The 23,917-nt window shown below is 40.7% G+C and overlaps 2 long non-coding RNA genes across 91 annotated transcripts in view; one reads left to right on the forward strand and one right to left on the reverse strand.

Annotated features, from left to right (window-relative positions):
* The window catches only part of LOC106035048 (uncharacterized), a 59,925-nt gene extending 45,438 nt beyond the window's left edge, over positions 1-14,487 (reverse strand). For 19 of the 49 annotated variants that reach the window (XR_010828067.1, XR_010828063.1, XR_010828076.1 and 16 more), the window contains exons 1-3: positions 14,227-14,487; positions 8,543-8,635; positions 1,235-1,867 (exon numbers count right to left, since the gene is read on the reverse strand). This is a non-coding gene — a long non-coding RNA (uncharacterized lncRNA). The other 30 variants (XR_010828109.1, XR_010828089.1, XR_010828101.1 and 27 more) reach the window with 11 other exon arrangements.
* Positions 14,488-14,657: 170 nt separating this feature from the next.
* The window catches only part of LOC106035064 (uncharacterized), an 82,769-nt gene continuing 73,509 nt past the window's right edge, over positions 14,658-23,917 (forward strand). For 17 of the 42 annotated variants that reach the window (XR_010827998.1, XR_010828011.1, XR_010828022.1 and 14 more), the window contains exons 1-4: positions 14,658-14,871; positions 15,706-16,217; positions 19,499-19,573; positions 22,165-22,235. This is a non-coding gene — a long non-coding RNA (uncharacterized lncRNA). The remainder of the gene's footprint in view (positions 14,872-15,705; positions 16,218-19,498; positions 19,574-22,164; positions 22,236-23,917) is intronic. The other 25 variants (XR_010828003.1, XR_010827999.1, XR_010828030.1 and 22 more) reach the window with 12 other exon arrangements.

The raw sequence follows: 23,917 nt of genomic DNA on the forward strand, positions 1-23,917 counted from the left end.
ACTGTTAAACATGAAATTGATTTTTACAGGTAGGAGAATGAGATTCACTTAGGATATACCTTTTCAAAGCAACAAGTTTTTGCTAAATAAAAGGAACTTTATCCACTACAAAAAAAAAAGAGGATGCTGGGTGCCTCTTAAGGCTTTATATTAAGCTAGATTTTCAATATTTCACTAACAAGCTTAAAGTAAAACCATGCTGAATTAACCAGAAGTTAATATATCAAGAAAAAAAATGTAAAATCCAATACCTAAAAGCACAGTAGCAGTCAAGAAATCTTAATTGTATTATCAGTCCTATCAAAATGCCTAATAAATTTCCATAAAAAGACACGAATATCTTAACAATTAGCATTTGACCCCCCCCCCTTTGTCACCCCCCCCAGCTTATTTTTTAAAATAAAAGGCTAGTTGATAGTACATTCTCTGAGGAAATGCCAGTATTGAGAGAACTCTTCCTCATATCCCAAACCTTATATGAAAAAATCTGAATTATCACAAAATTGCTGGCCTATTTTTTTTTAGCAGGTCTAAAACACAACATTTTGAAAATCAGATCTTCCTTACTTGATGTTAAGTATTTTCCCTTTCAGAACTGAAGCCTTTTGCTCACAAATTCACTACACATACATTTTTTTTTTAATCTTACTAGCTTACTTAAAAGCTGGAACTGGAGATTGAGATATATAGGATTGAATTAAAAAAAAACACAACAACTTACCTTTTGCCTGTGGAGATCTATAATAGTTTGTTAGAAATCCAGCAAAAGAGAATATTTTCAAAACGAAGCAGATTCCTTTGCTTTTATTCTGCATTAAGCTATAAGATACCTGATCCCTATTTTAAAAATAGCATTTAAGAACATTATTTGTTTTCCTTTCTTCCTAAAAAATTAATACAGTTGAAAAATACCTTACAGGAAAAGCCTAGTGTCACATACGAAAGGCCTACTCCAATCATCCTACACTTTCTGAAGGAAATGATTACTCTTCATCTCTCAAGAAGCACTGGTGCGAGTATACCAATTTTCCTTGTGGTGAATAGCAACCCACAAGTTGAGGAACTGATGCAAACTGGCAGATTTCCCCTTCTAATTCTGAGTCATATGCGTCATCTTTTTGTCAAAAGCTGGGAAGAAAAAGAATCTCTCCTCCAGCCTGCCACATGAAACCACCTGCTTAAAGACAGAACAGAACAATATTGCAATATTGGTCTGCACATTGCTTATACTTACACATTTGTTCTTGCCTTGCTCAAATAAGTAAAATTCTGAAGACAGCCTTAAGTTCTGTTGATAAGTGAACATTTATCTCTTTGATTTAGGGCCAAATAAAATCAAACTAGTAAAAGGAAAAAAATAAAAAACAGTCATTTTGACACAAATAGGTAGTGTCTTACCTTCAGAAGACTAGGAATTCAGCTCCTTAAAAGCTTACATGTATGCTTGGTTTAATCACTTGAATATTCAGCCAAATTTTGTATAAAAATTCATATTCTCAAAAATCAAGAGTTCATATGTATGGTTAGGATCTCTTCTATCACTGAACCTGATTATCAGCTAATTCCTTACTGCTCCCCCCCCACTAAAACAAAAGCCTCCTCTAAGACCCAGAGACGCTAACCACAGAAGTGTTCAGCTGTCTTCCTTTTTTTGTTTGTTGCATTTTGCAAGTTATAAAGGAGAAAAGCAAAACAAAGCAAAACCTGTTTTCTTCTGTCACAGTTTCATCAAGGTCAGTCACTGTGGGACTATACATCGTGCGATGACACAATCTCTCTTCCAAAGGCTCCAGCTCTGATTAAGGTTGGGTACATCATTGCCAGCAGATTACATATTTTCAAATTGCACTGGAGTTGCTGACCAGACCTGCAGAGACAGGGGTAAATTACTGTAACAATGCACTGCAGTATTTCTACCCATTTGTAGCACTGCCAAAATGTTTTGTATACATTAAAAAAGGCAGTAAAAGCCTGAATAAGTTTTAGATAGCTATAGTAAACTGTGCAAGAAAACAAAGATAACAATTCTTGAAAACGGGTACAGAATGGAGGAGTGACCATGCCATTTTAACCTCAGATCAGCCCTTTTATATGTAAGTGTATATAAAATAATGTGTAACTATATAGAAAGACAAACACACAAGCTTATAAAATACCCTTGGTGTTGAAATCTGTACCGTGGCACTTGCAAGCATTCACATAGCTGGATGCATACATTTCAGTATAACAAGGGAATCTGCATTGCTAAAATAAGAATTCTTGAGTGCATTTCAAGCACCATGACATCACCATTTGCACTACAGGTTACTATTTACAAGCGTTTGAGATGGTCTGTGGATCTATAACGAACGTCGCAAGCTGTGAAAACTAGAATTTATTATGTAATGCACTGTTATGTAAATTGTTTAAATCATGCACAATATACACAGATGATCACTCCTCCACAGTTAAATACTAAATACAGCACTTGATTGCTCATCTTACTTCAACCAAGTTTTTGCATTTGATAGGTTTTGCTTGATAAAATTACACACACAAAGTACCCGTCTGATGCCTTATACTTTTTTAAAATTGAAATCAGTTTATACTTTTTAATTCACATAACTCAGCGGTATTTTATAAGGGCTCTCCTGGCTATTGGTATTATTGTACATTTGTTAATATTTGTTAAAAAAACATGATTTCTTAGCTACTAGCACATTTCAGCAAATCCAGAATATTTTCTTTGATACTTGAAAATAAAAGACATTTAAGTTTCAGTGCAATGTTACTTTACCTCCCCAAAGCATTTTTCACAGAAGATCTAAAGGGTTTAGTGTAGCACATAAGAGCACATTTAAAAGAGAAAAAAAAGACCACAAATTGTGTCTTGTAACAGTGGCAAGAGCAAACGAGATGAGAAACCGTCAAACAGGCTCCTTAACTTTTAATTCAGCAAAGCATTAGCAACTGGTTTAAGTTCCTTCTCATTCAGTGGAGCACTCCAAGAGATCTAAGTTTTATTTAGCTTGCTTTTCATATCCAGTAAAAAAGATTCGGGAGTGTAATCACCAAGGCCAGCTTCTGTCTGGGGAGGGGACCCACAGAAAGTCCCCCCAGGTTCCCTCTTTTTCAATACAGGGCCACAGGCAGGCCTGAAGTGCTCTGGGGTGGACTCTTGCTTTGAATTGCCCTCTAGTGTTAGCCTATATGAATTCCTACCTCAGTGACAAGTTCTGTTCAGGTTTTTACATAATGGAAAGTGGGTCACCAACCTAAGTTATATTAATCCAAAAAGAAAACCTTAAAAAAATTGAAAGGCATTTTGGAGGATCATTTTCATGTCAGAAGACCATGAGATTGACAACCAGAGTACTACACACCAAACATGCAAGTCTGCATTCCTAAATAGAAGAAAAAAAATCAAGGACAATAAGTTTAAGAGAACTTATGAACATTCTTGTATTTTACATTTCCATTAATTTCTTATGCAGTTTCACAAAATATCAGCTTCTGAAACAAACACACGGTATTCACAGCCAGATTCACTGTAATTACAGTGACATAGCTAGAATCAAAACTTTCATGAAAATTGAAGAGTTACTGGTGTAAAAACAGAACACAGCCTACGAGCACTAATATTCAGGAGGAATTACTCTCACTGCCGATTCAAGAATCTCCTAGTTACACTCTAAACCTGGATGCAAAACAGTCACTGTGCAAATGCAAATCCAGATTTTAAACCTGGCAATTCCAGAAAGAGAAGTCCAAGCATTTTCTTCTGTTTCAAACCATGTTTTATCTTCTCTTGTATTCAGATGCAATGAATTTAGGACAAAGTATGGAAAATGTATTCTTGGTAACCCTTGCATATCAGATAGAGATGGACATAAATTAAGATCAACAGAGGATCCTTTGCTTAAAAAAAATAAAAAAATACTGTCATACAGAAGTACAGCCCCTGAAGTAACAGCCATTCTGCCTGAGAACTGAAACACACTCAGAGTCCGGTTATAAAACAGATGAAGGAAAATACACCTTTCCCTGCTGCTTGTGTAACTGCTGTGCTTCTCACTAAAAGCATCATTCTCCCTTCTCCTGAGAAGTCGAGGAAAATCTTCTAGATCTGGGGAGCCTGGGGGCAGCAGAGCAAGTACCTAAGCAGAAGCCCATTGTTTTTGAGAAGGGGTTTGTCTGCCTGTGCAAGATACTGTTGGTACTGTCAGACATGTCAGGGAACCCTGCTCTGTAACAGACTTCTCAGCCTGTCTATAAATACACTTTCTCCTAAGAGCAGTTACAATGTTTCACAACAGAATCCTCCTTTTCAAATTCCTCATCCCAATTAAAATATGTTATAGCTTCTCGCAGGGGGGAAGCAAAGTGTTTGCAGAATAACTCAAGTGATAACATCCTTAAGACCACAGGATCTGCACATTCTACCAAGAAAAAAAAAAATGCCCTGAAAGAATACAGAAATTCTAAATCCAAGGTTTTTATTTCTCAGATCCATTGAAATTCCTGTCTTCCCCCAAATTTTCAATAAATTTAAGTGACTTATAGCTATTTTGAAGTAGGAAATTATCAGTTAGAGTTGGGAAGATCATACATTTCTTAAAAATATGATAATTTTCAACATCAGTAAGTTAACTTTGATATTAACACTTAAATCCATATTTTTCTAGAAAAAAATACACCCCATATCAACTTAGAAGTGGATAGATAAAATTATGATTTATTTTTTTTTGCTCAAAGGCATCAAAAACACACCAAAAACAGAGGACAGAAGAAATAAAAAGCAAACTCTTAAAATTTAGTGGATTAATGGGAAGGTGTAAATATTCTGGAGATATTTGCACACTACCAAGATTTTTAGATGTTGCACAAATTAAAAAATACAGGTACTGCTATCTCTTCATTTAAACTCATCTTAGTAACATATTTTACTAAAAGCAATAATTTTCCTCAAAATATTGCTGTAAAAACTTTGAATAATATTACCAAAAAAAAAATCCCCCCCCCAAGAAAAAAATCTCCCTCCAACAGGCTTGCAAATAAAAATCTACTGTGAATATCTATGTATTTAAAATAAATTCAAACTTGACAAAGCTACAGACAGTGGCTTATTTGAAAACACTACTGAATCAGCAATCACATCTTTATACATGCTCTTTTTCATGTTAGTTCATGTTAGTTTGTGAGCAGCAGCCCAAAACAAGGTGGATTAACAACCATCAATACAGAAGTTGAACATTTATGAAAACTGGAATTATGTTTTTCACTCTCCCCTACCCACAGCTTAAATGCGTGGGTTTACACAAACCTCTGCTTTGCTTTTGTTGAAATAAATAAATAAATAAAAAGGGGCAATACCCTACTTTTGTGCCTGCCTTTGGCTTTGAGTGAGAAGCACGAGCATTTAAATATGCCAATTAGCATGTTTTAACTATTTTTCCTGAAGAATTTGTATATAATTTGTTATTCTTTTTCAATTGCTTTGCAAGATCACTTCACCAACAGACAAGGAAAAATGAGGTGTAAGTACACCACTCTTAAATCCTTGCTGTACAGCTGTTTCATTAAATGTCTAGTCTAATAATAAAAATTAATGCTTATTTAAATCTAATAGTACACAAAACTCCATTTTAAAATACCGTTAGGGCTGGATCTAGTTAAAACTAACAAAATCCAGAAAATTCAGTTCTTTCAGATTTCAAAATTTAAACCAGCCATGCCTAAGATAGCACAGGGTTTGCAAACAATGGCTGATTTTACATGTGCTGTAACAACTGGGCATGGGTTGCATTTATAGCTACTTCTCTCTTTCAGGAATATTATTTAAGTTGCCTCTGAAAAGCAACAGAAGCCCTTCAGGAAAGCACAGATGAGCTAACAGAGTTATCTGCAACAAGTCTTTCAGAGGAGCAGTAAGTGTGCATTGTTAGCTATCAAATTCTGATTTAGTCAACGAGGTCTGTAGAGCCTCAAGTGTGCACCTATATTACGAACAGTAAAAGTGGCCATGAAAAAGTTACCCCTGAGAAGCACTCCAGCAGAGAAGCCTGTACATTTTTATCTTTTCAGCCTCATTACAATTAGATATTGCAAAACAGTTGACGAAGTCAAGCATACAATTTGCAATAGCCACACCAACAATTTTTTAAGGGGCCAGCACTGCAGCCCTTATTTCAGGCTCAACTTCCAACAAAATCGCTAGTTTTGGTAAATAAAAACTGCAACAGCAGGAGCCAGGGGTAAGAAATTAAAACACACCCCACAAGCCTTGAAAGTTTCACCTACTCTGTGGGGCATGACACAGCCAGGCTGCCTAGTTCTAGAACAAACAGGCTGCCTAGCTCTAGAACAAAATTAATTAGGCCAAATTTCAGCATAAAAGTGCTCTAGAGCCAATCAACACTTGAAAAGTGGCTTCTTATGGCAACTGACAACTGCAGCACTCTCGAGAGAGATTTCAGCCTGTAAACGAGTAAGATAATAATTGCATTACTGCAAAACTCTCCTCTTTGGTCTTTTTAAAAGTGATTTAACTTGTCTCAAAGTTCTGAATACTTTAATATATTTTATTAATTAAAAAAAAAATTAAAGTTTGGATCTAAGGACAAACATGGTTCTGCAAATCCTTATTTGTGGAAGTGAGGCACTAGGACTACTTGTGTATTTAAAAGTTTTCAGAATTAGGCCCTAAATTTAAAAATCCTTTGATTTACAGTTGTGAACCATACATTATATTTTTTTTTTTGCTGAATAAGAACCTATGAGAAATACTCTGAACTTGTGTCAGCCCAAGGAACACTCCATCAAACTTTCACCTTTTAAATATGTCACAAGGGAGCCTTAGATACCTTTGCCTTGCAATATAATCCTGATTTTCATTAACAAGAATGTAATTGCTTTTGTACAGAAAAAAAGGAACAAAAAGAATGAACAAATTCAAAGAGGTGTTTTGTGAAATCCTTATATTCTTAAGAGAACCAGAAAAAAAACAACCAGACCCACATGCAGTACACTCAGAGCAGAGTTTCTGGACAGACTGTAAAATATTTATTTATTTGGGAGCATATTAGACATGTTACCCAAACACTGACAGCATTAATAAAAATAGTTTTATTGCGACTGTTAAGCACAGAAAGGGGAAAAAATTAAAAGTTACCTATTCACTAATCACGAATTGCAAAGTTTACATAAACTTCTGTTTCACTTGTTTTCCTCTAGATCCCTACACTTTCTGTATTCAAGGTTTTGTTTCTTAACTGATAATTTTCTGTAGGTGGTCTTAACTACCCATAAAATCATAATATATTTTTCATATAGTGAAAACTAGACTCAGAACATGTCTGCCTCGATTACTTCTATGACAGGAGGTGTATAAATGGTAGAAGCCAGCAGTTCTTAGGTTATATTAGACATTAGTTACAACACTGAGGAAAGATGAAATTTACACTTCAATTGATTTGCTTGGTAAAAATTAGCAGTTACCAGGATAATCTCAAATTTTGTTTTTTAAAACTTCTCCTATTTTATGACACAATTACTTCCTGCAAAAAAAAAGTGTTCTTAAAGACAGACAGATTTGATTAAGGATAAAAACTGGATTCCAGCTGAAAGCTGGAATTGCTAAAGTCACGACATGTTCATAAAATTTGTTGCACTGTAATATATTTTGCTGAAGATAAAGTTTTACAGTTTTTACTGCTCCATTTAATATTTAAACAAATTTACTCAATCCAAGAACAGTTACTATTTTAATTTCAATTGTTTATATAAATGGTTAGTTAAGATTATTCATATACAAATAGATAGGTTATGATTACTCTGAATGGATTTCTCAGTTTCAGCCAAATTAGTACCTTTAGTGCAAAGCAGGACTTGCAATATGAGTGTCGCCAGTCCATATTTATTATTCTTAAATATTCAGTGTTTTACTACATGAAAATCTACTTACTGACAAATACATACATTAAATTAATTTTCTGACTATGCTGCCACAGGTAGAGGCCTCTGAAGACCACTTTTTCTTGTTTCCTACTTTTTAGCTTGTCAAGTAGCTAGGTTTTTTAATATATGTAAAAATAAATTTTGTACACCACATTGAAATGCAGTCAGCTAGCTCTGTTCTTTTCTTTAGCACACCCTCCCAACAAAAAAATTTAGTTACTTAAAAATAAACACTATATGCTCTATACTTTGTTTTCAGATTAGCAACATTTCAGTTAGAGTAATTCCCAAGACAAGAATTTGAGGGCAATATTATATAGAGAATTTATATAACTTCTATGATCAAGGCTGTTGTGAACTCAGCTTTTTGTACATATTTTGGCCACTTCATTTCCTCCCGAGGACAGCTTGTGTGAATACTTTTCCTTAGTCTCTTAAAATTTTACAGAAGGAGTGTAAAGAAGAATTATTTTACCAAACAAAAAAATCTTGAACAAACCCAGAAGAACTGGCCTATTTTGAATAATCCAAAAAAGTTACATTTACTATATGTATTTTTTTAAATAAAGAACACATGTAATAAGAGAAATGTTAATATAATATATACCATGCTCATGCTCCATCAACCTTCCAGAAAGAGTTTTTCAATCACAGGACTAAGCCGTTCTCCAAAATCAGCTCTCTATTGAAAGGTCGAAACCTGCAATAAAAATGTCATGTATTATAACATATTTCCAACACCCACAGTTTCATGGTTGATCCCCAAACATAGATGTAGGTCATCAGGTTGACCCTCGCATTGTCTATGTTACAGGAAATCCTAATTTTAAAAATACTCTTTTTTTTTTTTCCTAAAACCAAACTGACTTGATTAGGAACACCTGTGATATGCCTCTTTATTATCAGAAGCCTCTTGAAACAAATCAGATTAGCATGCTCTGCTTTCATTCTTCCTGCAGCATTTTAAGATGAAAGTAAGAGGAAGAAAAAAAAAAGGGGGGGGAGGAGGGGGAGAACCCCTCCTAACCTCTCCCTCCACCCTCAAACGAGCAAACAGGTAAGTACAAACTACTTAAAGGATGTGTACTTACTACTGTCACGCTTCCCAAAATATTCTACAGACTATTAAGTATTTAACTTATAGTGTTTTCTTTAAGGAGCTTTAATTTCTGCTCTTCAAGGCAGTACCCATTACTGCCTTTATTAAAATGTAGCTGTACAAATACTGGTTTCTTTAAAACACTTGATGGAAATAGTGGAGACATAAAATGTAATAAAAGTAGTAAAAATAAAAAAAATAAAGTTTACACCACCCCCCCTTCCAAAAAAAAAAAGGCCATGAGAGTAATCAGGTAAGAACAAAGTAAAATTTGATATAGGCAGCAACTATATCCAAATATCTACTGGAGAAAACTGCGCATTCACACAGCCAATTTCTTAAATTTATTTGGACTTTTTTCACTGTAGATACCATGACAAGACACATCCAGTGCCTAATAAACGAGCAGCAGATGCCTAGATCAGGTCACCTGCTTCCAAATATTTCGGTAATTTTGCCTTTTACTGCTTAATCATATTCTAAAAAATAGTAAAAAAAATCTCCACTGCTATGGAGCTCAAACAAGCACCCTGCTTTAATAAGAAAAAGGAATTTTCTTTATTTTCATGTATATCACACCTCATCTGCTGCACCTCTTGTTTTTTTAGAAAAAAAGTTTTTGTCTTTAAGCCAAAAACACAAAAAATGCTTCTCAAAAGTTCCCCCCACGCTTATATTGAGATTTAACATTCTGAAAGATAATATTGAAACCAAACTTACAGAAAACCGTCTAATATGAAAATATAAGGTTCAGCTCTAATCCTTGTGTAATTCTCTTTTTCTCAGTCGAGACTTTAAAGTGAGTTTCAGCTCACTCGAAATAAAATAATTAATTGCAACTAGATTTGATGTTGAAAAGTTTATTAATAATCTATTTACTGTTGATACACTCATTGCAGTTTCTGAAAACAAACTGAATAGGGGGAAAAAAAACCCCGTGACTATTTCTAACAGTGGTTTCCTTTAGACATTAATAACGATCACTGAAAGTCACTGCTATTTTTCAGTTTTGAGCAACATAACAGTATCATCTTCAGTTTTAGAAGACATCCTGGGAAACTTTTAACAAAATAAAAGCTAAATGTACATGCTTTACATTTTCTCCTGTTCTGTATGTGGTAATAAACGTGTGTCTGCGTGTGTGCGAGGTCATCCCTACACACTGGCAACTGCTCACTACCGAGATATGAAGAAGTGTTTAGAATTATGCAAAGTAATGAAGCTTCGTGCTCTCTGTACAGATAACCTTTTCTTTTCTTTTTAAAAGATATGCTAAAATATTGTTAGATGTTCAATATTAAAGGAAAAAACTGTCAAACTGAGAATTAGCTGCATTAGAGCACAAGTTCTGCTTTCCCCTCGAATGTTCAGGCAAGCCTGCTGGAAGTTCTCACCCAGCAGCACACGAACCTAAGATCAAACCTATTCTGCTGTTAGGGTGCCACCGACAGACACATCCCAAAAGGTTCTTACACCAGAATTGAAGTGCTTTGAAAACTTGCAGCGAAGGGTTAAAAAAATTCAGTACAGACACTGCCTGACACCCTATTAAACATGGGCAGAGATTTTTCTACCTAGCTCCATCTAACCATTTCTGAAATCGCCCAACCTCCAAAATTGAGTTATTTTTCCACCAACTAGATCCCCTTTTAAGCCTATCTAGCTTGTTGTGTATTAACGCATCAGTTACCTAAAAATTCTGCAGGGCTCCTGCCAATAATTCACAAAATAAATAAATAAAATCGCAAAGCAACAATTTCACTGAGTTAAAAAGTTATTGGAAATCTCTGCCTACACATCTCCACCCTGTGTGATGCCCCCTTCATATTTATGGGGCACATCATAATTGTTCCTACCTTAAAAGTACATTACTAGTTCTATTAAAAAATGAGATGTCTGTGTGAGAAGAGTCACAGAAAACTATGTACAAAAGTAATTTGGGCAGCCTGTTCAAACAAAATTTTCCCAAGTATTACTGATAACAGAAATACCATAATTTTTGATATCAGGTCCTGGTGTTAGATGTTGAGTGTTCAGAATCCGTAATAATACACACACACCCCCCGCATCTGTGGAAAAGTCGGGTGTGTGTACACAAAGTTATTTTTCTTGTTAAAAAATATCAAAAATATATTTCTGCTTCTACACAGAAGCCTCCAATTTCGTTCCCCATTTCTTTCGCAGACAGAAAAAGCAAGCTCAAGATGCATTTTACCTGTGACAATTTGTACTAAATGTGAATTACTGCAATGACTAGCACCGGGCCTGAGGTATGGGTGGATGACTGAACCTCCGACCCAGAGGATCTGCAGCATACTTGTAGAATAGAGTGCTAACCTCCCCTGTTGTCCTTTACACATTCAGTAGTTCACTGCAAATAAAAATCCCTAAGTTCCTGCAACAGAAATGCTGTTATGGGACTACTTTCGTGTAAGGAAAGGTAGCCTGCTTGTACGTAGATAAAAGTGCCACAGGAAAGTGGTGATACACCTGTTAGGATGGCTTCTGACACTCGAGATGGATGAGATGTGCACCTTCCCTACAGTGCTCAACAGGCAGGGTGTATGGAGACAGGTAGGGTGTTTGCAGCTCCACTTGTACTTTGCTGCAGAATTGGACTCATTACTGCGAGGATAATTAAGGAAATGAAGACTACAATTTAGGAGCAAATCCCCTTCCATGGCATTATATTTTGGATGGAGTAGTAAGAAGTCCAGAATTCCAGAAGCTAAAAGGGAAAAAAAATCCAAAAAAAATAGAAAAATTCCCCCGTACACCTTGTAACCGCATAGTCTGCCTTTAAAATGTTACTACAATAGGTTTCCTACGAAATACTACCCCAAGACACACAGAAGTCACAGACACAACTCATACTTTCAAATTACCGGCATATCTGAAAATTAAAAATCTCAAAGTTATTCCAAGCTTCGGGAGATCTGTACCTATAAACACAAAGGGTATCTCTTGGAAACTTTCAGTACAACTTGGTGATTTTTTTTTTGTTCCGGGTCGATTTTTTTTTCCTTTAAAAAAATATTGAAAAAAATAGAAAAAAATAAAAAATAAGAGAACAACTGAAGCTTATTTGGAGTTTTTTCCCTCAGAATCCAGATAAAGGGTCAGACAAAAAAAATTAAAAAAATTAAAAAAAATAATGTATAGGTAGTACATGGTATACCGAAGAAATATTCTATTAGGCACAGATCTTTAACTTTCACTTAGCGATATAATGTAAATACATACGTTTAGATCTTTAAGTTAATTTGATATTTCCTCCGAATGTAACTTTTGCAGGGCCAAGTAATCCCTGTTAATGTTTGACATTTTAACTAAGGTGAAAAATGCAAGCAGCTCTACAAGGGTCTATTCAACCTACGTGATTTTTTCCCCAAAATATCTCAAAACAAGGAGTACATCAAATATAAGAAAGGAAAAGCTACTTCACATACACTATAGATTGATACTAGATTGCTTGCTGCTTTCATTTTAGCCACACCCACCTTTATGTAATTATAAAATGTGGGAATGGTGCAGCTGAGAAATAAAAAAGCTAGAAAGAGCAATTGTTTGATCCGGCCAAGTATGTATTAGGCAGAGATTTTAATTAAAATGAAAATAGGCACAAACTGCACGCTAGCGAACACGGCTGTCAAACGGCGGGGGGAAAAATGCATACGCACCTGTACGACACCGAATTAGAGCTTTTTCTCTAAATAAGCCATGAGGCAAGACAGTTATTTCCTTGAAAGTGAAAGTCAGTGCCTGGGAGTGTGCTTGCACCGCTGAATAGTGCAAATCTGCTCAACCCCTGATCATTTCCAAGTGTCCACAGGCAGAATGAAACAGCTCTGTGCACATTCCCATGCTAACTGCTCAAAACGTTTCTCGAAGCACTCTGAAAGTAGCGACGCGAGCCTCCAGAAATAAGTGCTAAATTTCCAGGGGCTCTTACTAGTATCGCGATTTCGGAGGTTAAGCTGCGTTTTTCTAGTTATCGGGGCACGACGGTACAAATTGTAGGGAGCGAACGGAGCAGCTACTCCTAGGGAAATTAAAAAAAAAAAAAGGGAAAAAAAGGGGCTGGAAAAGCGCAATTTGTGTACTGGATTCAAAAAAGCAAGGCACGGCAACTCGGCGGCGGCAGAGCCTCCTCCTCCGACTATTGTATTTCTGCGTGACACGGGGGGGGGGGACGGACGGACGGAGGGGGGGGGGGGGAAATAAATAAAAAAATACCTTGAATCGCGATCCAGTTGCCATGCTGGAAAGGCTAAAACTTCTGCATTTCGCTTTAAGGCTCCGGGCTCTCCCCTCGCCGAGCACACAGCGGGCTTTTGTACGGCCCCGCTGCACCCCGGCTCCCCTCCTACGCCCCGCCGTTAACTCGTTGCTCCCGGCGGGGAGCTGGGGGGGGGGGTGGTGAAGGAACCGAGGGGGGGGGGGGGACACACGGAGCCGAGCATCCTGCGCTGGAGGATGAGGGGAAAAAAAAATAAAGGGGGAAGGGGAGGCGGGTGGGGGCATCGCCCCGAGGTGAAAAGGGCCGGGGCGGCCCCAAAACGGAGGAGGGAGAAGGGAAAGGGGGGGGGGGGGGGGTGTTGGAAGCGGTGGCCCTGAGGGGGTTAAGCGGCTCCGGAGGGACGGCGACAGACAGGGTGACAGGGCCCGGGGGTGGCTGCCGTGTGTCGTTCCCCCCCCTCGCGAGGAGGGCAGGGAAGGCGGCGCGACAGGCGCTCATGTCGCGACACGGGTTCAAGGAGGTGGGGGGGGGGGGGAGCGCGCTCGGACGGAGGGGTTAATCTGCTGGCACGGAAACGGGCGGAGGGAAGGAAAAGCACGGCGAAGGTTGTCCTTTTATATATATCTATATTTAAGGGGGGAGAAATAGAGCGGAGGGGCATTAATCCGGGTTACGAAAACACAAGGGGGGTGGGGGGGAAGAAAGGCGAGGCGGGGATGCCCCGAAATAATTTCCACAGAGGGGAAGGAAGGGGGGGGGGGGGGAGCCTGTCACCTCCTGTCACGACACGGCGGGGCCGGCCCCGCGCCCCGCACCTCACAGCCCCTTCTCCCCGGGGCTGAAGGAGCCGACCCGTGAGGGGGCTGCCCGTGACGGGGTGGCTGCGAGGGGGGGGTCCCTCAACCCCAAGCCGCGCCCGGTCCCCCCCCCCCCCCCCGCCCCCGGCTCTTACCGCCCGTAGCGGAGGCTCCGGCTCCGAATCCGCGGCGGCGAGGAGGAAAAGGGGGGAGAAGGGACGGAGGAGAAGGGGGGTGTTTGAGGTAAGGCTGGAGGAGAGAGGGGAGGAGGAGGGGGGGGGGAAGGAGGAGAGAGAGGCGGCGGCGAGCGGCCCCGCGGCAGCGCCGCGCTGGGGCACCACTCGAAAATGGCGCCGAAAGAGCAGGGCTCTTCATTCAAATTCGTTAGGGCCAGCCCCGCCGCCCCGGGGCATGCCGGGAACGGCGGCGGCGGTGGGGGGGGGGGGGAGCGGGGGGTTCGGGGGCGGGGGGGGGGGGTGGAAGCGCGGCTGGGGCTGAGGCAGCGCCGCGGACACGGCGCTCGCTGTCAGTGCCGCCCCTCCCCCCCCCCCCCCTTCCCTCTCGCTCCCCCCCCCCCCCCCCCCCCCCGCCCCGCTCGCAGCCCGCGCGCGCTCCCCGCCCTCCCCGCCAGCGCGCGCTCCCGACCCAACCGCCGCTGATTGGGGGGGGGGGGGGGGGGGGGGGGGGGGGGGAGGGAAATGTCACCCGAGGTGGGTGAGGGACGGGACGGACCGACCGACGGGCGGATGGACGGACGGACGGACGGACGGAGGGACGGAGCGGCCCGCCGGCTTGTCAAGGTAAAGGGGGTGGGGGGGGGCAGCGCGTTTTGGGGGGGCGGCAGCGGGAGGGAATAGGGAACTCCCCCCCCCCCCCCCCCCCCAACCCCGGCTCCTCAGGGGAGCCCCGCACCCCCCTCAGGGCTCCCCTCAGGGCTCCGAGCGCCCACGCGGCGCGGGTTCGATCCCGCCTCACACCCCCCCGAGAAAAAAAAAAAAAAAACACTAAAACCCAACAAACCACCCCCCAAAAAAAAACCCAAACCTCCCCTCAGCTCCCCTCAACCCCCATCAACCGCCTCAGCCCCTCGTCACCCCCTCAGCCCTCTCATCGCCCCTTCAGCCGCCTCAGCCCCTCATCACCCCCTCAGCCCCCTCAGCCCATCCCGGCTGAGGGAGGGCGGGCTGCCCGCCGCCGCACCGCGTCGGGAGCCCCCAGAACCGAGGAGAACCGCCCCAGAAACACACATTTACACCGGGGAATCGCGACGGAGCGGCGGTTCTCTCCCCCCCCCCCCCCCCCCCCCACCTCCCAGCCGCCGGCCGTTTCGCAGCGCTGGGAGGAAAAAAACGGCAAACTTTCATTTTGTCGCCGCGCCCCCCCCGGCGGCTCGGGGCGGCGGGAGGTACCTGCTGGCTCGGCAGCCGCCTCTGCCCCCCTGCCCCTCACGGGGAGAGCGGCCCCGGGCAGCGCTCGGCCCCCGTCTGCACTTGACTTGGGGCTGAGGTGGGAGCCTTCCCCCCTGCCAGCTCCCCTCAGGCCGCAGCGAGCCCGAGCGCATCGGGGCGAGCGGCTCCTCGCTGCTCCTAACGCCGTTTTGTTGTGTTTTATTTTATTTTTTTTTTCTCTCCCAGGCTCGCTTAAAAAGGAGAAAAGGAAAAGCGGTGGAAAAAAATCAAAAAGCAGAGCCCCCCCTCTCTCCGCCCCCCCCCCCCCCCCCGGACCCGCACGCTGTTGTTGTTGCCGCCGCGGCTCGGGGAGGATTTTCGAAAGTGAGCGAAGCTGAGGAGCTGCTGCCTTCCCCACCGGCTCTGAAAATCTTCCCCTCACGTATCCTGGTCCTGCACAGCCCTACTGGACTCCTTGCAGCCGAGTGTCAGCAGGCCTGAGCTTCCCTGGGATCCCACCGCCTGCTTCCAGAGCTGCATCCACGAAAATATCAGCAAATTTCGTAGGGAGAGCCAATCTCTCTCTCTCTCCCCCTCTCTTTTTTTTTTTTTTTAACCAACTGACACAGTTGGAGAGAACAGCAAGCTTTTGGGCTCACAGAGCTTAGACCATCATGGCTACGAAAACTAAACTGCTAGTCAGAAAAAAAACACGTAATTCTGGAACTCCTTAGTGAAAAAGCAGTGCAGAACAACGTGTAAGTAATCACATAGCGAGTATTATGCATTTATGTCGGATATTTTCCTTGCATTTCAAGCTCAGGATCATTCAAGAAACTAATTCCTGTTTTTTTAAGCGAGTTCTCAGGGAAAATTAGCCAGATGAAAAACTCGAAATCCATAAAATCTTTTTCTTTAAAAGGGAGAAAATATAAGTGGTTTGCAGTATTTTTACATTTTCACTCTTATTTTATTAAAATTATTGTGAGTGAAATTTTCAAAAAGTGTACTTTTGGACGGAAAAGAAGGATAGCAAATGTCTCTTATTTTTTCTTTTTTTTTTTCTTTTTTTTTCTGAAGGTTATGTGCCTGTGAAATTAGAATTTTGTAGTAGAAATAGCAATGACAGCAATAAAGAAAAATATAAAATTATGATGTTGCTTACAACTGTTCCTCTGTACTTAGATTATGTATAGTTTTGCCCTAAAGTAATTCTGGCTATTATTTTTCACCCATTTTTTCCAACCATAATATAGAAATCAGATATAGCAGATACTATGTCATTCTGTTTAACGGGACAGGGTATTCTCTTATATGAATCACACTATTGTCCTTTTGGATGGCTTTTCTGAGGTCTCCTTCCGATTTTTAATGAAAGTGAAATTTTTACATCCCCTAATATCTAATACTCGCTCTCAGATTCCACACTTAACGCGCACAGGCCCCAATCCTGTACAGGCTGAGAAGCATTTCGTTATGTGTAAGCACACCGAGTGGCTCTGTTCCTTCTTATGCTCTTGTGTTTCAGACTTAAGCTGATAGCTGTATTACACAATCATTATTCTCAGTATTACTTAGGACTGCACAAAACATAAACCTAATGCAACAGGCTCGATTTACATCTTCCATTTGTATCTCTGGGACGTGAGTTAAATCCTGCGCAATTACAATAATTTGGGGGTCGGGACGGTTAAGTATTTCACTGAGTATCAGGAGAAGTAAGAAAGGCAGTCGCTCTAGTCTAATAATCCATGCAGTACGAGGTGGGTATTGCATTCTCTGGCTGTAGCATCTGGGAGAGGATCAGCAGTGTGTTTCCTCAGTGACTAGCGAAGCCAAAAAGTCACAGCAGGAACACAGCTGAGGACAGAAGGGAGAGGAAAGGGATTTTGAGCCTCACCAAAATGATGTCAATTCTTTAGGTCAGATTTCCATTCCAGATAACTTGGGCTCATCAGAAGGGTGGAAGTCTGATTGGCTGTGGTAGCGGATACGAGGTAAAGCTGCAGCCTCTCTCCTGGACTCCTTTCCTTACACAGTTCTCGTCACAGCACTACCTGCACACCTTCTAGTAGTGCCAGTCCCCTGTTAGAGATGCCTCTCCTCAGAGAGTGTCATTATATTCTCGGAGAATCTCCCACTACTGTAACATGTGACGTTACCAGCATTTGTCATATTATCTGTTCTCTTGTTGCCAGGGGAAGGAGCGTGTGCAGCTGAATGTTTTGAGTTTATTTCATCTGTCTTTTTTTCCGTATACGTGTTGTGTATTTATGTTAGTGAGGCAAGGTCAAAGTAATGTGCTTTGTTCTTCAAGCGAAAATGTGGTTGGGATTCTGATGGCCCTTAGCTCCTAGGCATATTCATTCCCTAGACTTGCACCAGCCCCCGAGAATGTTCTGTCTCTAAAAATGTTAGCTTTTCTCCCCTAGTTGTGCAAGTTGTCTTGTGTCAGGAGAGAAACTGTTGACAATGGGATGCAGTCTAGAGGCCTAGGCATTCATTTAGGAGCCCTGGATTTAGGCCCTGGAGGATCTGGGGACCCTGAATCTCTAATTTAAAATTCTAAAGAAAATGAGTATTGAGTGGAAGAGAAGGACTTGTAATAACCTCCACTGCTGAGATGACATCCCCTCCGGCTTCCTCTGCTTGGGAGTTTGCTGTATGCAGCTGACTTGATGTTTGGGTATACCGAATTGCCTAGGTCCAGCTGAGAGGTGGCAAAACCAAAGCGAGATACGCATCTGCCAAAATGGCACAGAAGCTCCTAGCTAGCCGGGGATGATTAGAAAGCTGGAGGCTGTCTTCTGACTCAGGCACGCATTACTTTACAAATTACCTTGCTATGTGTTTTTAAGATTTATTTTACAGCCGTGCGGATTAGAGGCATTTGTTGTAATGAAAACTGGCGTTGTGTCATTACTATGTAACATTTCAGCTAGATGCTTTGGTCTGCCTGGGTACTTGCCTGTTATTCCCCCTGGTCCAGTTCCTACGTGAGCAGGACCAAATGGAGGGCGCCAAGATACACCCACACGTAGCAATTATAACAATGTTTTCAAGAATTGCACATCTACAGATTATTTTGGTCTTGATATGGCATATGTGCATGCAGCCAGTGGGAATTCCAACATTTTTTATATTTATTTCTCTAATTTAAGCCCTGCCTTGCTCTTGGTGCTTATCCAGCCTTCTTTGCTAGATCCCTGTTAGGGATTCATCTAGGCCTCCCTTCAGACCTCTTCTGAAAATTTGATAGCAGTTGAAGTTTAAGGTTTCGGTTTAATAATCTAGTAACTGTAGTTGAACATCCTCTTTCATTTATGAGTTTTCGGCTTCCTTCTGTAGTCATTCGGCCTCCGATTTGCCCTGACAAACACAGGATTTGGAATTCATTACTTTAGTCGTTGCAGTGTGCGAGCAGTGATGGAGGTTGTAATTTAGCAAGGACCGAAGTGTACACCATTTGTTATCGCATGGTCGTTAGGCTGCAGTGGCAGTGAAAACAAATTCTGAACTCACCAATTCAGACCTGATCTAGGGATACTTCTCTTGGCAGAATGGACTGCAAAAAGGATGTGCTGGATTAGGACATGCATCTGCTTTATTGATTTTCCTATAAATAGATAGATGAAAAAGGAAACCTTTTTTTTTTTTTTAACTATTATTTTTTTTTTACTGTAGACTACCTGATTTTTCAATAGCCAAATTTCAATCTATTTTTTTTTCAGTGTCTGAAATGCTCAGCATAACATAAAGAGTAACGGTACAGCCAAAAAGTTGGATTTACCATATTTTCATTCAGACCTGATGATACTGACTCTGACACAGCTGTAGGCCTAACTCATGATCATGAACACATCCCTGAGGATTTAAGAAAGATTTGTTATTAAACTTAGGTTCTGTGGTGAAGTTTTGCTAAAATGGCCTAACTGTAACTTCTAAATATTGTCATTTTTCAATGGATTTGTATGGTTGCGAAGAGTGCTGGGTTGTAACCTGTGAAAACTGAAGCCCGTTCTTTATGGATTAATTGCAGCAGAGCAGTTGCCAAGTGATCTTCTCCGCAGCACCCACAAACTTCAGCCTTGAACTGAAGAGGACTCATCAAATGGTGAGAAAATAGTGTGGTTATCGTGACTATGAAGTTATTGAGGGGATGCCCTATTGTTTTCTTCTCCCTAGCATCAATTCTGTTATTTAACTGGTATTAAAGTTAGATTTTTTTTGTAGGGTAATTGCTGGGATCATAACTTAATTTCTCATCTTCCCCGCAGTACCTCAGTTGTTACTTTCTCAAGCTTTATTATCTTCTTGGCTGTCCTTGACTTTTCAAAATAATGGTTAGTTATACACTGAATTTATTAGCTAATTTCTTTATTACTTGCTTTAGCCTTAGTCCTGTGCACGTGCTGAACTCTGCCCACATGAGTGTTTCTATCAGCAGCACTAGTCGGTGGGGTAAAACTCAGATAATGTGGAATTGTTTGAAAGATTGAAGCTTAAACTTCATAGATACGTATGCCTGCATTTAAACGAAGTGCTATTGAAATTAATGCAGGAGTGAGGGATCTGGTAATGCTTTAGCTAGCACTAATTTGTTTGCTTTTATGCTGTTCAATTCATTTCTTTTAAGATGGCTTGATGTAAGTTGTTCATTTGCTTCCCTAGTTTCCTAATTTCTGGGAAATTTTGAAATCTGAGCTTCAAAACATTTATAAAATTTTAGTAATGCTCGCGATTCTCATAAAAAGAGCAACACATTATTTAACCATTTTATGAAGAGGGGGCTGAATCTATTGAGGAACTAATTCTATCTCCAACTTACTGCCTTAGTCAGGTCTGTAATCTTACTCTAGCTACCTACCTACATTAAGTTGTGATTCTTACATGTATGGATTTATTAAACATGCATCTGAAAAACAGGGAGTTCCCTTTTTTACAGCTGTAGGTGAAGGACGGAGTATTAGTGGCAGGAGCGTATGTGCGAATATACTTGCTGAGTGTTGGTACTGGCTTCGTGGTCAGTCAGCGAGATGACAGCTCAAAGTAACGCTGCACAGATCGATCCGTAGCTTAGCAGATGGATCACAATGACCAGAAGTTCACAGGATGCTGAGAGATGTCCCAGAACTTTGTTGGCTCACTGTGTTGAACTGAGTGGCTCGGTTTCTGTTTTCTTTTAGTAACTGTGTTGTAGAGTAAGGAGTAAAAGGGACAGAACCCTAGTAGCGGCTTATCATTTCCACATTTCCTCCTACGTTTATGGTCGTTACCATAGAGATTGGAATACTGGGTCTTAATCCTCTCCCAGCTATTTACCAGAGTGGGTTTGGAAGTGCAAGTGTGTTTAGTAGGCAGAAGAGATGGTGAGCCCTGTGTGCCTGTAGCTGAACGACACCCTGTGTTAAGAATTACTTTAGTACTGTCATCAACCACTGACCGAATTTAACCTTTGCCAGAGTTATTTACCATCTCATGTATTAAAAATAAGATTTAATACTTCAGCCAAAAAGAAGCAGTAGTTTTCAGGCAGAGTGCATTGAGATATAACCCAGAGGTCATTTATTTTTAATACAGATTCAACCGTCTGTTTCTTTTTTCTTTCTCAGCTACTTTTCCTTTAGTTTTCTTTTTGAGGCCTGGTTCTCAAATTAACTTTAAGCACTTAATTATTTACACTCTGCTTCATGAAACAATTAATCTCGTACTTCAGTCACGATACTCGCATGAGTGTAGCTGGTGAGAGAATCCACATTAGTCCCTTGCGTCTTGTACTTGAGTTTGCCTATCTGATAACCAATAGGCTGGAGCCAGACGAGCGCCAAAGTGTGAGTCAGCATGTAAGCAGGGTAAGGAGTTGGGGCTCAGATCTGAATGCATGCTTGATACTACAGCCGTAGTGAATGATTACAAGATGATTTATTAATATTATTTTTTTTTAATTTAAGCACTTCTTCAGTTGTTTAGCTGAGCAGAGTTTAGATCCTCCATATGCTTAAAGTTAAACGGTTAAAGCTAAGTCTATTAAAAATTTTCTTAAAGCATATTTGGAGTTTATGTAATTCTCTTCCTTCAATAGAAGTCAAATGGTTTTGAAAATCCTATTCTCATTGCTCTGCTAAGATGATAATTTTGTTTCTTGTATTCCACCCTTTTTTGTTAAATTACTTTAATTTCCCTGGCTATTCCTGTTCACATTGTCTCCTTCTAACCTTTCCTCTAATGTCCAGTTTTCTGTTAACTTTTCTGCACTGATTATTCTTTGTCTCTGTTCCTTTTATTGGAGTTTTGGAGAGGTCATTACACTCTTTCAGTTTCTTTCCTTCTTTCATCAGTTCCTGGAATCCATCAGCAAATAAAACCCTCTGATTTCAACTATGCCTTTTTTGCTGAGAAACACAAGTCAAAATTCAATGCTAGAGCAATAGAAAGGCTATGAAGAGCACAGTGGATGCCATTTTTAAGGAAGGGAACTGGGACCTGCTTATTATTAAAAATAATTCTCTAAATTGGGATAATTAGGATCTGAATCCAGATAGTAGCATCGGGATGTTAGGGTGATTCTTTAAATAACCTTTATGCTTATTCTATATATATTAACAAAAAAAAAAGAGTCAAGGTACACTGAATAGATTCATTGATTCTTTAAACTTAATGTCACCATTCAGTTACTGAGCTATTTATCACTGAACTTTTCTTAAGCCTTGGGAGATACAGAATGGAACTGGAAGAGAAGCAGGGGTCTACATGAAGGGCAGTCCACTGGAGTCTTGGTGAGTTCAAAAAATATGGATAAAATTTTATTCCTGTTAAATTTTCACCTTTATGAAGTGACATATACTTAGGGTCCTGTGCACAGTGGCAAAACAAAGACAGTTTTATTGAAACAGTCTCTACATTCTCTGGATTCGTTTATACTATCATCGTGTAAAAATCTGGGTTCAGTTATAGCAGAGTTTGTGGTGTGACTCCTGAATGAAAACAGTAAAGACATAAAATTCATTAGTTATTTTCACAATGATTATGCTACAGTGTTTACATGCCCAGTTTCTGAACAAAACAAGCTATATAGGATTCTGTTTTCTCCTCATAATTTTTGAATCCAGTGCTTAATTTCAGCTGCATTTGATCCAGGGATAGAGGTTACAAAGTCAAGTTTCTGCAGTTTAAGTTACAGTTCTTAGCAGATGGGATTAGAGAAAAGACTCAAATTTGTGCCCCCAGGATAGAAAAAGCTGCAGCTCGGACTTAGAAATTTTCTGTTCTGTTCAACCTGTTAACTTTGTAGAATCACAGAATGGTTTGGGTAGGAAGGGACCTTAAAGATCACCTCATTCCAGCCCCCCTGCCATGGGCAGGGACGCCTCCCACTAGACCAGATTGCCCAAAGCCCCATCCAGCCTGGCCTTGAACTTGCCACTTAGCCTCCTTATTTAGTCTGACAGTTGGGGCATGTGTTTCTTAAACCCAGCCGCAATGTGGGTTGCTGTCGGTAGTGAGAACTTGGTGTTTTGCGAAGGAATTTAGGGCAACTACTTAGAAGGGAGTGGGAAACCAAGCAGGGTAGTGTCAGCTTGGGACTGCTGCACAGGCGTGCTGGGGACATGTACAGGCCTGTCTAAGTAACTAGACTTCATTACTTTTCCAAGCTTCATGGTCATGGCACCTAGAGAACCGATTGTCATGAGAGATACGGTCTGTCCCCTCTTCTCAGTCAGTGAGAAATTGGCGGATGACACCTGCCAGAGGTACTGGTTCACTCACTTTGCAGGCTTAGGTGGGCAGCACTAACTTGACTGGTGTCTGATACTTCTAAATCTTCTGTGTAACATTAGATCAGGGTTAAGATACAACACTTTTTAAACAGGGCTGGAGTACTGATCTTCAGACACAGTTGAATTTCTCATAGTAACAGTCATGCGTATAAAACGTACATTTTAAAAGCAGTAAAATGAGGAAAAAAACCCACTTCAAATTCACTAATTTGTAAGACAACTGCCTTGAAATGTGTTGTAACATCTGAAATGTACATTTCAATTGTCCTCCTGCCCAGTTGAAAACCATCAGCCTGGCAGGGAACAAAAACAGTGATACTCTTCACCATTTTCTGTTTATTTACAAGTTTGTTGTTTGACAAAATCACAGCCAGTAAGAGAACAACTGGTCGTTCAGAAACAAAAAAGGAAGAAAAGAAAAAATGACTGCATTCCATCTGTATGGAACTTCTGGTTCCTCTGTTAGATTCTCAAATCTTTCATTTGTTTCTAGTTTTGTGTTTATTTATTTATTTATTTTGAAAAGTATTGTTGTTTCTCTAACTGTATCTATATTAAAGGAACGAAGAAATGTCTTCTGCTTGATTCTAAGATCTAGTGGTTGTTCTTTGGTCCTTTATCACCAGTACTCTTGCATAGTGTCACCAGTTAAATATTATTTCATAGAACCCATAGCTAAC

The sequence above is a fragment of the Anser cygnoides genome, chromosome 1 (genome assembly GCF_040182565.1).
Source record: "Anser cygnoides isolate HZ-2024a breed goose chromosome 1, Taihu_goose_T2T_genome, whole genome shotgun sequence".
Taxonomy (NCBI): Eukaryota; Metazoa; Chordata; class Aves; order Anseriformes; family Anatidae; genus Anser; species Anser cygnoides.